This window comes from Lissotriton vulgaris, unplaced genomic scaffold (genome assembly GCF_964263255.1).
Source record: "Lissotriton vulgaris unplaced genomic scaffold, aLisVul1.2 SCAFFOLD_353, whole genome shotgun sequence".
NCBI classification, from domain to species: Eukaryota; Metazoa; Chordata; class Amphibia; order Caudata; family Salamandridae; genus Lissotriton; species Lissotriton vulgaris.
The window spans coordinates 555,848-567,770 of NW_028244383.1; positions in this window are offsets into that span (position 1 = coordinate 555,848).

An 11,923-nucleotide genomic window follows, 5' to 3' on the forward strand; every position below is an offset into this window, starting at 1 on the left:
AAAAAATAATGCACAGTTCAGATTTACAAAAACCTACATAGGTAAGGTGACCGACAATATATGAAGCAACTAGTTTGGTTAGATTAATGAAAAGATTGATCAACAACGATTCTGCCAATTATTATTACTTTTACAGTTTTGACACACTACTGCACGGGTTACCTGGAGAAATCTTTATGTTAGAAGGGTAACTGGGAACTGGACACATTCTGCATGAAAGTTTTATTTGCTTGGTAAGTTGTAATCACTATTTTTAGGGCTTTGCAAATAATGTCCAAATGTGACGGTGCGCTACAATCCGTGAATGTGAGTATCAGCGAAATGAAGTAGGAATATTGTGGACAGGATTGATTTGAGTAGGGAAACACAATTTTAATCCAAAGGAATAGGATTAGAAGTGACTAAAATAGATCAGAGAAGTGTGAGTGTTGAAATATCTGCCCAGTTTGGGTTGTGTTTTGTTATTCATGCATTGGAAAAGATAGAATCAAACTGTGTCCAACTATCTGTGAAACAGAGAGCCAGGATAGGGAACATTGACATGTTGTGGCATTGTAAGATGTTGGCAGGGATTTAACACTGACCTGTTTGTATTACAAGATTATAATACATATGTGAATACTCATGATGGGGATTTATCACCCATGTTTTTCTCCTTTGGAAATGGACTTATATTACAAATATCTCTGATGTTTGGGGTATGTATTTGTAATATGTACAAATATATGTTATGCACAGTATTGTCAAGTCTTATAACTCGTGGTTTTAGGTTAATGTACTCATAGTGTTGGATTTTTGTCTTTTCTGTGTGTGTTTCTTTGTGCACGTACATAGTGTGGCTAATGTATTTATGATGTTTTGGTTTAAAAAATGCACACACTATGGCTTATGTATAGGTAGCAATTTTATGTTGGTATTATGTTTTCCTTGTGTGTGTGTATTTGTCTTAGTCACAGTGTGGTTTTTTCTTGATATATTTAAAAACAATTAAAAAATCACAGTGGGGTTTTTTCTTGATATATTTAAAAAAAATGTTTATGTATGTGCTTTTAAACAGCCCTGAAGAAGTCCTGTGAAAAAAGGGCGAAATGCGTAGGCTGTATTGGATCTATATCTAGTTGTACACACTTTTGATGGAATATTTGCTACTTAAGAATAAAGAAAAAAGAAAGAAAGAAACTTGAAGAAGTTTCTCTGCTTTTTTATTTTTCATGCCGCCCCATCTGCTAGATTGGATGCGTTCTATGCACTTTATTGGAATTAATACCTTGGAATTATTTATCACTACTGTACTGAATTATGGAAAACTATTAATTCATACCATATAAAGTATTGAGTATTTATGGTTGTTTATGTGCTCCTCCATCCAGTGAAGCTATTAATGGAAGGCAGTGCATGGAATCTTCAGGAGCATCAAAAAGAAAGTAATAATGGAAGACAGAGCGCGAGACCTGCACAAGGCGCAAAGAGAAACTATAAAAGGAAGACAGAGCACGGAACCATCAGGAGCACAAAAAAAACTATTAATGAAAGACAGAGCACGGAAAAATAGGAAAGGAGTATTTGAAACTATTAATGGATATCTGAGGAGGAGCAAAACTATTAAAGGAAGACAACGCAGAGAACCTGCAGAATGAGCAAATAGTGGCTCTAAAACAGTGTTCAGAGTAGGTGTGCTGCCATCAATGTTACATCACTGAAGTCATGGGGATTGTAAAAGCTCCTATTCTTTCATAAATGACAAGTGTAACACATGGGCCACACCCATACAGAAGGAGAGTAGTGAGGGTGTAGTATGTGGCTGATGGTGAATGAATGAATGGATGATATAAATTTTAAAGCGCGAGAATGCCCGAAGGTGTTTTAGCACTATGTTGAGCAGAGGAGAGCCAACGGTGTCCTGAATAGTGTTGTAAAAGATCACTGATTAAAAAGCCAGGTTTTGAGTTGTTTTCTAAAACAAGGAGAGAAAACCCGGCTTTCGGTTCAGGTGGCAAATGGTTCAGTTGAAGAGCTGTGCCTCGGAAAAAGCTTCTATCCTCCGAAGTGGCAAGTTTGTAAGTAGCAACGTTTAGAAGTCTATCTGCACTGGAACACAGAGTTCTACCATGTATATACCATTCAAGGCTTTTCTTCAACTAAGCTGGGGTTTTCCCGTATCGTGTTTTGTATTCTAGGCATAGTGCCTTAAAGGTAACCGGGAGCCAATGCAGTTGTCTAACGGATGACATAGCCAATTGAAATGTAGGAATTTTTTGAAGGAATTACGTGGCTGCATTTTGAAGGTTCTGTAGTTTCTTAAGTGGACTTTTTGGGAGGCCTACATAAAGACCATTACACCAATACAGTTATGATCAAACTTAGGCAATGGCTATAGATTTCATAAGATCTGCTGGAATAAAGTTTATTTTTTTTTACAATAATTTTAATCCAGTGAAAGGAAGAAGTGTTGTTGTTGATTTGGTCTTTATATTTTTGCTCCCTATCCATCAGGGATCCCTATCCATCAGGATCCCTAAGTTCTTTAATTTTGAATTTGGAATCGGTGCGGTGCCCATATCCAAAGGTCCACCAGTTTGAAGACCAGATGGATGGATTATTGCCGAAGAGGATGACCTCTGCTTTTGTGGAGTTAACCTTCAGGAAGTTACTATCCATCCATCTGCTGACTGCACTCATGCAGTTACTGACAGTGCTACCAGAATAATTTTCACTTTTCACAAGAGAGACTATTATTTGTGTTTCATCGACGTATGACGCCAGTGATAGGGCAAAAGATTTAATCAGGGAGGCAAGCGGTGTCACATAAAGATTAAACAGGTTAGGGGATAAGGAAGAGCCCTGTGGAATCCCACAGGCTAAGAAGTATGGATCTGAATTCAATTTGCCAAGTGACGCCACTTGTCGGCGTCCCGAGAGAAAGGACTTCAGTAAGTCTTGGGCTGTGTCTCCAATCCCAAGATCCTGCATACGGTATACCAGTATCGCTTGGTTAACCGTATCGAAAGCCGCTGAAAGTTCCAGCAGGATAAGGACCGCATTGCCCTTTCTTTCAAGGGATGTTATGATTACTTCCGTGGCTGTATTAAATACAGTTTTGGTACTATGATTTTCTCTAAAACCGAACTGGTGCATTTAGGATCACAGTGTCATGCATGCATTACTGAAGCATGGTGTGGCAGCTCAGTGTCATTTATTGACAGCACATTCACCATTACAATGGTCACTACATTTACACTGACATGCAGTTGTACTGATATAACTATACAGTGCACAAAGGATAATGAGTTTCAGTGAATATTTATCATTTGTGCATCACCAACTAAAGTGCCTACATTTGTTTTAATCATATTAAAATCTGTTTTTCCATCATGCTTCAGTTCATTTACAGATATTTACAATTTGTTTTCTGTTAAAAAATGACATCCTTCAGCCTTTCCTTTCACACATTTGTATCCCAGCAAGATTGCCAGGTAGTTCAGTTTACAAAAACCTCTGAATTGGCAGTTAGGGAAAGACCAGTAAACACCAATCCTCAGGTTAAGAGTGTAAGCTGTGATTTTTCAGAAGACATAAACTGACGTTTGACCTCTGTCTTTTATCACACATGAAAAAAGACAAGATAAAAATGCATCTTCATTACGCATTCACCTTCTGAACCTCAGCATGAATATTTTGGGGGTGCTGCAGCACCTCTACTACCAGCGCCTCTACTTCCAGGAGCAAAGTGAGAATATTATTGGAAAGCGAGAGCGGAAGCAGCCGGAGAGGTGAGTGATCTATATTAATAGCGGTGGCGGCTCCTCCATAATGGCGAAGGAACGTCACCCCACAGCCCGGGCTAGCAGAAGATCACCACAATGATAATACTACAGAGGTATTATCATTTTATTGATGCTATCTGAGCCCTACAATACAATAAGTATAGGGCGGGCAGCGCATGGCAGGTAGAAGGAGTAGTGTGCACTAATAAGTCCGACGCCAGCTAAACACAAATGCGCACTTATATTTCTTCAACCCGACTGTGTTACACAGTCCAGTTGGAGAACAGCCACAGACTCCAATGCACCATCTGAGTGTCAAACGAGGCCTCTCAGACCAATCCAGGTGCTGCTCTCATGCTATGAGAGCAGCATCTGGATTGGGTGTGGAGCCTGTGAACTGACGGACCAGCGACGCAGCAGTCAGCGGGATAGGAGCAGAGCATCAGGTAAGTCTTTTTTATTGTTTTACTTATATTTTGTTTTTCCCTCCCTTCTAAGCCCACTGTCCTCTCCACCCACGGCCGTCCTACCAATTTAAATAGGCAGCTTCTGTCTCTGATTAATGGGAAGGACTCTGCAAAAAGTCAGAGTATTAATGGAAAGAATTAACCTGAGACCAGATGTACTACCCTACTACTCCCATATGCGAGTTGTAAATTGGAATTTACAACAGTGTCTCAGACATGGGATCGCAAATTTCTTGCTTAATTAACATTCCTGGGGCATGTGTAATTCTCAACCCAGTTGGGAATGGCTAACACTAACAGGGATTGTGTCCTGCTGTGGTAAGCAGACCGCCATTTCCAAGAATGCTTTTTAAATAAAGCAGTTTTTTGCAGACCGTTTCGCTTAAAGGCGAAAGGGATGCATTTAAAAGAGAAAGATGAAACGTTACTTTTTCATGTTTTAAGCATAGGCAGCTCTTAAAAAACATTTTCAATGCCAGTTATAAAGGGAAAAGGGGCCCCTGAGGACCCCTTCCCATTTGCGAGTGGCTTACCACCCATTTGAAATGGGTGGTAAACTGTGAGTGCAATTGGGGCCACAAAAAAATCTTACTTTGAAGTGTGAGTTGCTATTGGGAAGGCACGACCTTGCCATGCCCCATCCTAATAGCGAGTCGCAAATTCTATTTTACGAGTCTGCAATAGGTTAGTGACTCGCAATATAGGGTTTGTAAATCAGGCAGACCTATTTTGTGGTGGCAAATGGGCCGATTTCTCGTTTGCGACTGCAAAAAAAAGTCCTACATCTGGTCCCTGGAAGCTGAATGCAGAGCATCGATCTGAATGAGCGATGATGAGATCTGACTCATGAGGACAGGAGCTGAGAATTTTAAAGACTACAAACTGCAGGTTCTTGAAGTAAGAAAGAGAAGTAGTGGAAATGCAGACTGCATGATCCGGAACTTTAAAGAACATTGTGGGATCTAAGACCAGGAATGTGAGGCTACCGCATCCTCTCTCTTCTAATGTGGGCATGCTGCAATAATAAATAAAACTTAAAAATCTACAACAAAAATGCCAAAAATGATAAAGTGAAATACTTTAAATGAAAATATTTTAGTGCCAAAAATGATTTGATTTGATTTGATTTATGGATTTGTAAAGCGAGGGAATGCCCCTGGGTGTCTTGGCGCTGGGTAGATGCAAAGAGACCAGGGCTCAGCTAGGATCAGGGACTAACCGAGGTGAATAGCCAGGTTTTTACCTGCTTCCTGAATGAAAGCAGGGAAGGGCTATTTTTGATTGTGATTGGGGGAAGGTTCCAGGCCTTAGCTGCATGTAATAAAAAGCTTATTCCCCCCACCTGACCTGTTTGTATCGGGGTACCTGAATTAGTTTTGCTTGGCTGGATAGTAGCCTTCTGGAGGGCTCATACAGTTTAACATGAGTTTTTAAAAACTGAGAGCCAAATTCGTGAAAGGCTTTGTAGGCCAGACAAACAGATGTAAATGTTATTCTTTTATCCATTGGAAGCCAATGGAGGGAACCTAGGCGGTGTTCAATCGCCTCAGACCTGGGAATGTCCAGCACCAGCCTCGCTGCTGCGATTTGCAGGTGTTGCAGTTTAGCGAGGTGCTGGACTTGTATCCCAGAATACAGAGCGTTCCTGTAGTCTAGCATTGACAAGGCCAGAGCTGTCACCACCGTTTTACGGTAATCAAGGGGAATGAATGACAGGAGCTTCCTTATCATTTTCAGGATATATCAAATGGTGGAGGTTATATTCTGAGCATCAAAGGTTAGTCTGTTATCGAGTATCATACCCATATTTTTCACTTTGTTGACTGGGGATGGGCAGTCGCCTAGACTAACTGGCCACCACTCGGGAGACGAGATTTTCATAACTGTCCCTAACAGCATGACCTTGCTTTTGTTTCTGTTTAGCTTTAGGCAGTTGCTCTGCATCCAATGACTGACTTACATCATACAGTTTTTAAATATGTCGGCCGTCTCTGTGGTGTTGTTTGCAATTGATACCACTATTTGGGTGTCATCATCATTAGAGACTGGTAGGAATCCATAATTCCTTATAATTGTTGCTAAAGGAGCTACATACAAATTAAAAAGAATAGGACTTAAACAAGAACCCTGGGGATCACCACACGGAGAGTTGAAAGGTTTTGATTTTGCTTCTCCCAACTCAACTGTGAAAGTCCTATTGGACAGGTAAGAAGGCCGCTGCGTTTGTGCAGTTGAGTGAACGCCGGCCTCGGATAGTCAACTCAGGAGTGTATCATGGTTAACCGTGTCATAGGCTGCCGAATGATCCAAAAGGATCTAGGCGGCCTTTCCTCCGGCATCCAGTACAATCCTGGGTTCTTCTACTGCCATGAGCAGGGCTGTTTCCGTTCAATGTCCTTCTCGGAAAGCAAATGTCCGAGAGGAATTGGGCCAGCTTTTTATTCCGTAGTTTCTCCAGGACCTTTGCGACAAAACGTATTCTTGAAATAGGTCTGTAGTTCCTAGGTACTTGTGGGTCTAGATTCGGTTTCTTTAGTAGTGGTAGTACTGAGGCGGTTTTCCACGCATCTAGGAAGAGACCTGAGTTCACTATTTGTGCCATTAACCTGCATAGTTACTCGCTTAGCAGCTCAGGGAATAGATGCATTAGTTTCGGTGGACAGGGGTCCACTGAACCTCCGGACTTAGTGGCCCTGACCACCTGAAGTATCTGTTCAACTGAAGGTGGTGAAAATTGAAAGAAAGGATCCCGCTTTGTTGGAAACGCGTCCTCTCTAAGTTCTGTATTTGATGATGTGGGAAGCTGCGTGTCAGTCGATTTCAATGACTCATAGACTGAGGTCACTTTATCAATGTAAAATTGGCCCAGAATATTACAGAAATCAGAACTAATCACCACCTGTTTGTCGTTATCAATTTTAGTTAGTTTTACATTAGTGAATAGTTCTTTACTAGAGTTTTTTGCCTCGTCTATTTTTCGAATGAAATAGTTACTTTTTTCTTTTAAAATCAACTTTTTGTAGATGGCCAGTGAGGTTTTATATTATTCTTTCAGCTCATGGTTGTAATTAGATCTCCATCTCCTTTCCATCTTTCTGCAGTTTTGTTTTTGTGCCTTAAGTGAGTCAGAAAACCAAGGTTGGGAAGGGGTTTTCTTCCTGAAGGTAACTTTTTTTTAGAGGGACTGCTACTTTAATGGCTGAGCTTATTCAGTTTGAAATTTAAGTTGTGGTGATGTTACTGTCTGTTTATTTTACTGATGCAGTCTAAATATAGTTCTAAAATAAACCACTAAATATAAAAAGAAGCTTGCAAAAGTTTGAGGATCAGGAGTTAGGAATAAGTGAATGATGGGGGTGTGGCTTCGACACCAAACAAGATGGCCGAATAGCTGCGGAGGTCAGCGCCACCATTCCTGATGTGATTTCTCTTCTGGGGTAAAATCCTTCTCTTTCAGCCAAACGATGTAGGATTCCTCCTCTACATCATAGCAGTGAGCTTTTGAACTCTTTATATGGTGCTTTCATTCAATTTTTCGGCTATTATGATGGTGCAACCCGTTTCATTCATTTTAAAAGCCACCATTTTGATATCTCTTCACCGTGTCCACATTGTTTGACCCCTTATGGCTCAGTTTTCTGCAAAAGGGTAACAGCTGGAGTTTGATTTCCTATGAAGAACAAGTGGATCTATTCATCTATTGAACCTCTGCTGCTTTGTATTTTTCCTATGACATGTGAGAGTTGTAGTCAGCCTTCTCTGTGAATAGCTGCCATTTTGTGCTCTACTTGTCATGCTCTATGAGGTGAATACTTATTCAATACAGGTGGCCAGCATATCACTACTTCTGTTGATGTTACAATTCTCCGACTTTCCTTGAATTACAACACAGTCCCGTAAAGAAGGTCTTCTAATTCCAAATGTTTGGGAACTCTTTTGCAGCTCTTTTAATTATTGTTTACATCCTCAAGTGAAGAGCTTAAGCTTCTTTTTTTATTTTATCATTTCTTTTTACTTTATCATTTTACAGTGATTCTAGGAAATGAAGATTCACTCCTAATGAGTATAGTTTAATTTGTAATCATTAAACTCCACCGTCCTTATATGGGGAGGCTGAGAAATCTTAAACGTACTACTTCTTCTAAATTTACTGCGTGCTCAGACTGAGACTACAACTTTAACAAATTGGAGGATCTTCCTTCTCAGAAATCTGATCATTTGTCAGGCACCATTCCAAAAACACTGCTTTCAAGCAAATTATCTTTGGTTTCTACCAAATGGCCAAAAAAAGATCCTCCTTCTCCAGTGAATTCTTCCTCAGCCTCCATGGATTTAGTCCTTGAGTAAATTTGTTCTCTGAAACCTTTCATAGAGGACACTAAGAAAACTCTACAGATTCTGAATGATAAGTGGTCTTCTTTAGATTCGCAAGCGCACATTATGGAACAAAGAACAGAGGGGCATATTACCAACAAGTAGCGATATTTATTGCTAAATAGGCTTAGCGACGATTTTTTTTATCCCTGCCTATCGCTGGATATGTTAGCAGAGAAAATATGCTATTAGCAACGTTTTTCTCCATTGTGCTAAAATATGCAGCAATAGCGGAGAAATGCGTGAATATCGCTGAGAATACAGCGATATTCACGCATTAGCGACGAAATGCTCTAGCCATGTTATCCACCTCCCATTGGATAACATAGCTAAGAACTGGTCTGGGCAGGTGTTAGTATTTGGAGATATTCACGCTTAGCGCGAATATTTCAAAAGCTACACCTGCCTTGCTAATAGGCGATTGCGACATTAGCTACTGTTTTCAGTCGCTAACTGGTTGGGTACGCCCACTTTGCATGTCATTAGCGATAAACATCGCTGACATGCAAAGCGGGCCCCAAATCGCTCGCTATCGCCTAAAATCTGTCGCTAACATCCGTTAGGGACAGCTTGCTAATAGGGCAATAGAAATATCGCCGCTTAGCGGCCGAAAACGGCCACTAAATCGCCGATATTTGCCTATCGCCCCCCTTGGTAATAGGCCCCAGAGTCTCTTCAAGTCTCATGTTCTCGTATTTAATCTCTAGAATCTGAAATATCTATACAAAAAAACAGACAGAGGATTCGAAAATTGAAATCTCAGGAGCAATCTCAGAATTAATGGTCTACCTGAAAATATTGAAGATTCCAACCCAACAGCCTTTTTTCAGTCATTTTTGCTTAAGCTGTAGAACTTACCTGCTACTCCTCCTCTCAACATCCAAAGGGCTCATAGGCTTGGTCCTAAAATTTCTGAAAAACCATGTGGTGTCATTATGCTATTTTTACAATACACAGACCTTCTACAAGTTTTGTCTGCTGTCAAGTCCAAAAAACAAATTTTCTGGGAAGGTCATCGCCAATTATTCTCTCAGGATGTAGCTAAAATTACGGCAGACTGCCGGAAGAAATTCCTTGATCTACGTTCTATTAATGCTAGATTTGGACTGCTCCGTCCATGTCTCTTCAAGGTTACCCATAAAGAGAAGACTACAACATTTGAAGATCCAGCGGCATTTCAGGAATTTGTTTGTCACCATGTAGCTAATGTCATGGACACTTTAAAGCCTGCATAATTATTATTTTTGCTTCGCCTTGTGTAGATGTTTTATTGACAAGGTTATACTCTGAGTGTTGTCTCGCTTGTATTCTCATATTGTTCTAGTATTTATTGTTGTTCTATATATTTCTCTTTTTCTAATGTTGTTAATTTTTACATTGTTGGTTTTTCTTCCTTTTATATACAGGTGTATTACTCCTACAACTCCATCGTCTTTTTGGTCTCCCTTTTATGTCAAAGTTTTGAATGTGGTCCCTCAGGAGCTCGGTGGGGCTCCGGTGCTGTCATCGCCATCTTCTTGTGTAGTCACTCTCCATTTTGTTTTGTATCAGTAGGTATGTTTTTCAGTTGTCTTTTATATGACTTGTACAGTCTCTTTGTTCTTTATCTTCTCCCTTCTCCATTGGCTTTCCCCTGTACGGTTCTTTCTCTACACTCTCTTTCTCTTTTTTATTTTATCTTTTTATCCCTCAATCTGAAGTTTTCCTCTCTAAAACAATTGCTTCATTTCTTTTGCCTTTTTTCCCTATATATATCTCAAGTCATGTTAAATCCTGTTCTTGTAAGCATACTGTGTGTTCATACTTTTCTAATATGTTACATTTGGCTGGGTGGGTGATGTGTTTAACTCTCCATCCTTGGGTAAGAAAAACAGAGTTTTGATTTTATTGCATAACAAATTGCATGTTTCCGTTGTTCAACAGGAAACTGATACTGAAGGTTGTTGGGTTATTGTTAAGCTTCTTATAGATAAGATTCCTTTAGTTGTTTTTAATGTTTATGTCCCTACTTTGGTCGACGAGGTTTTCTGGACTAATGTTTCTGATAAATTACGAACATATGGTGGTGACTATATTATATTTAGTGATGATTGTAATCAAATCCTTGACCCCATTCTAGATAGACACTCTAGAATTAAATGTATGCCCTCTAAAATGCACTCACAATTTAGATCCACAGTAGGCCGGAAAGCGATGGTTGATATTTGGCGACTTTGTCACCCTGACCTTAGGGAATGTAGTTTATATTCATCCCCACATCATTCACAGTCCTATATTGATAACCTTTTTCTAAATAAATCCCTAGCTCAATATGCCAGTCAATCTTAAATTGGTTCAATCTTAGTCTCAGATCACGCCCCTGTACTTACAGATATTGATCTTATCCCTTCTTCTTCTCACCCAGGAAGAAGGCGTTTTTATAAGTCCCTACTCCTTGACCCTATTTTTTGTCAAAAATTAAATTCCTTCGCCTCAGAATTTTTTACTATCAGCACTACCCCGGAGTTTACCGTTGTTATGGTGTGGGATTCCTTTATACAGCTGCCAGAGGTTTTATTATAAATTTTGCATCACAAAAGAAAATATCCTTAGATGCCCAATCCTTTCAATTACCTAATAAAATTAAACAATTAGAATGTACATGTTATCATTCAAATACTGAGTTCTCTTTAAAAAATCGTATTGATGCTAAAATTACCTTTCATAGACTATCTACTGATACTGCTTCCAATTACCTATTGAAAAGTAGTTCTCGCTATTATGGAGGCCAAAACAAAATGGGGAAATTACTGGCTAACTATTTAAAAGTGAGAAAGGAATGTATGAAATAGGGTCTCTGCAAGGTCCTGCTGGTACTCATATCATTAAAGATAAGGATATTTTAAACAAATGTGTTTAATTCTATAAGGATTTATATACTCCTGAAGCCTTACCAGAACAGTCTGATCTTTTTTCCTATTTCCAATTCCCTCTCCTTCTTTGAACCACTTTGATTTTGAACCTTTGGGAACTGATATTTCTTAAGCTGATAGTTCCCATGCTGTTTTGGTTTTACGTCGTGGGAAAGCACCTGGACCAGATGGCTTTACCATTGAATTTTATAATCACTTTGCAAAAATCCTTTTGCCCAATCTTTTACTTTTATTTCAATCATTTTCTGATAATGGCTCTTCTCGAGGCAGGTTCCAAGAAGTATTGATATGTTTAATTCCTAAGGATGATAAGGATCACTCTCTCTGCAAGAATTATCAGCCTATTTCTTTGGTCACACAGATTATAGGATCTTTTAAAAAAAGTTGGCACTTTTTATCAATCCTA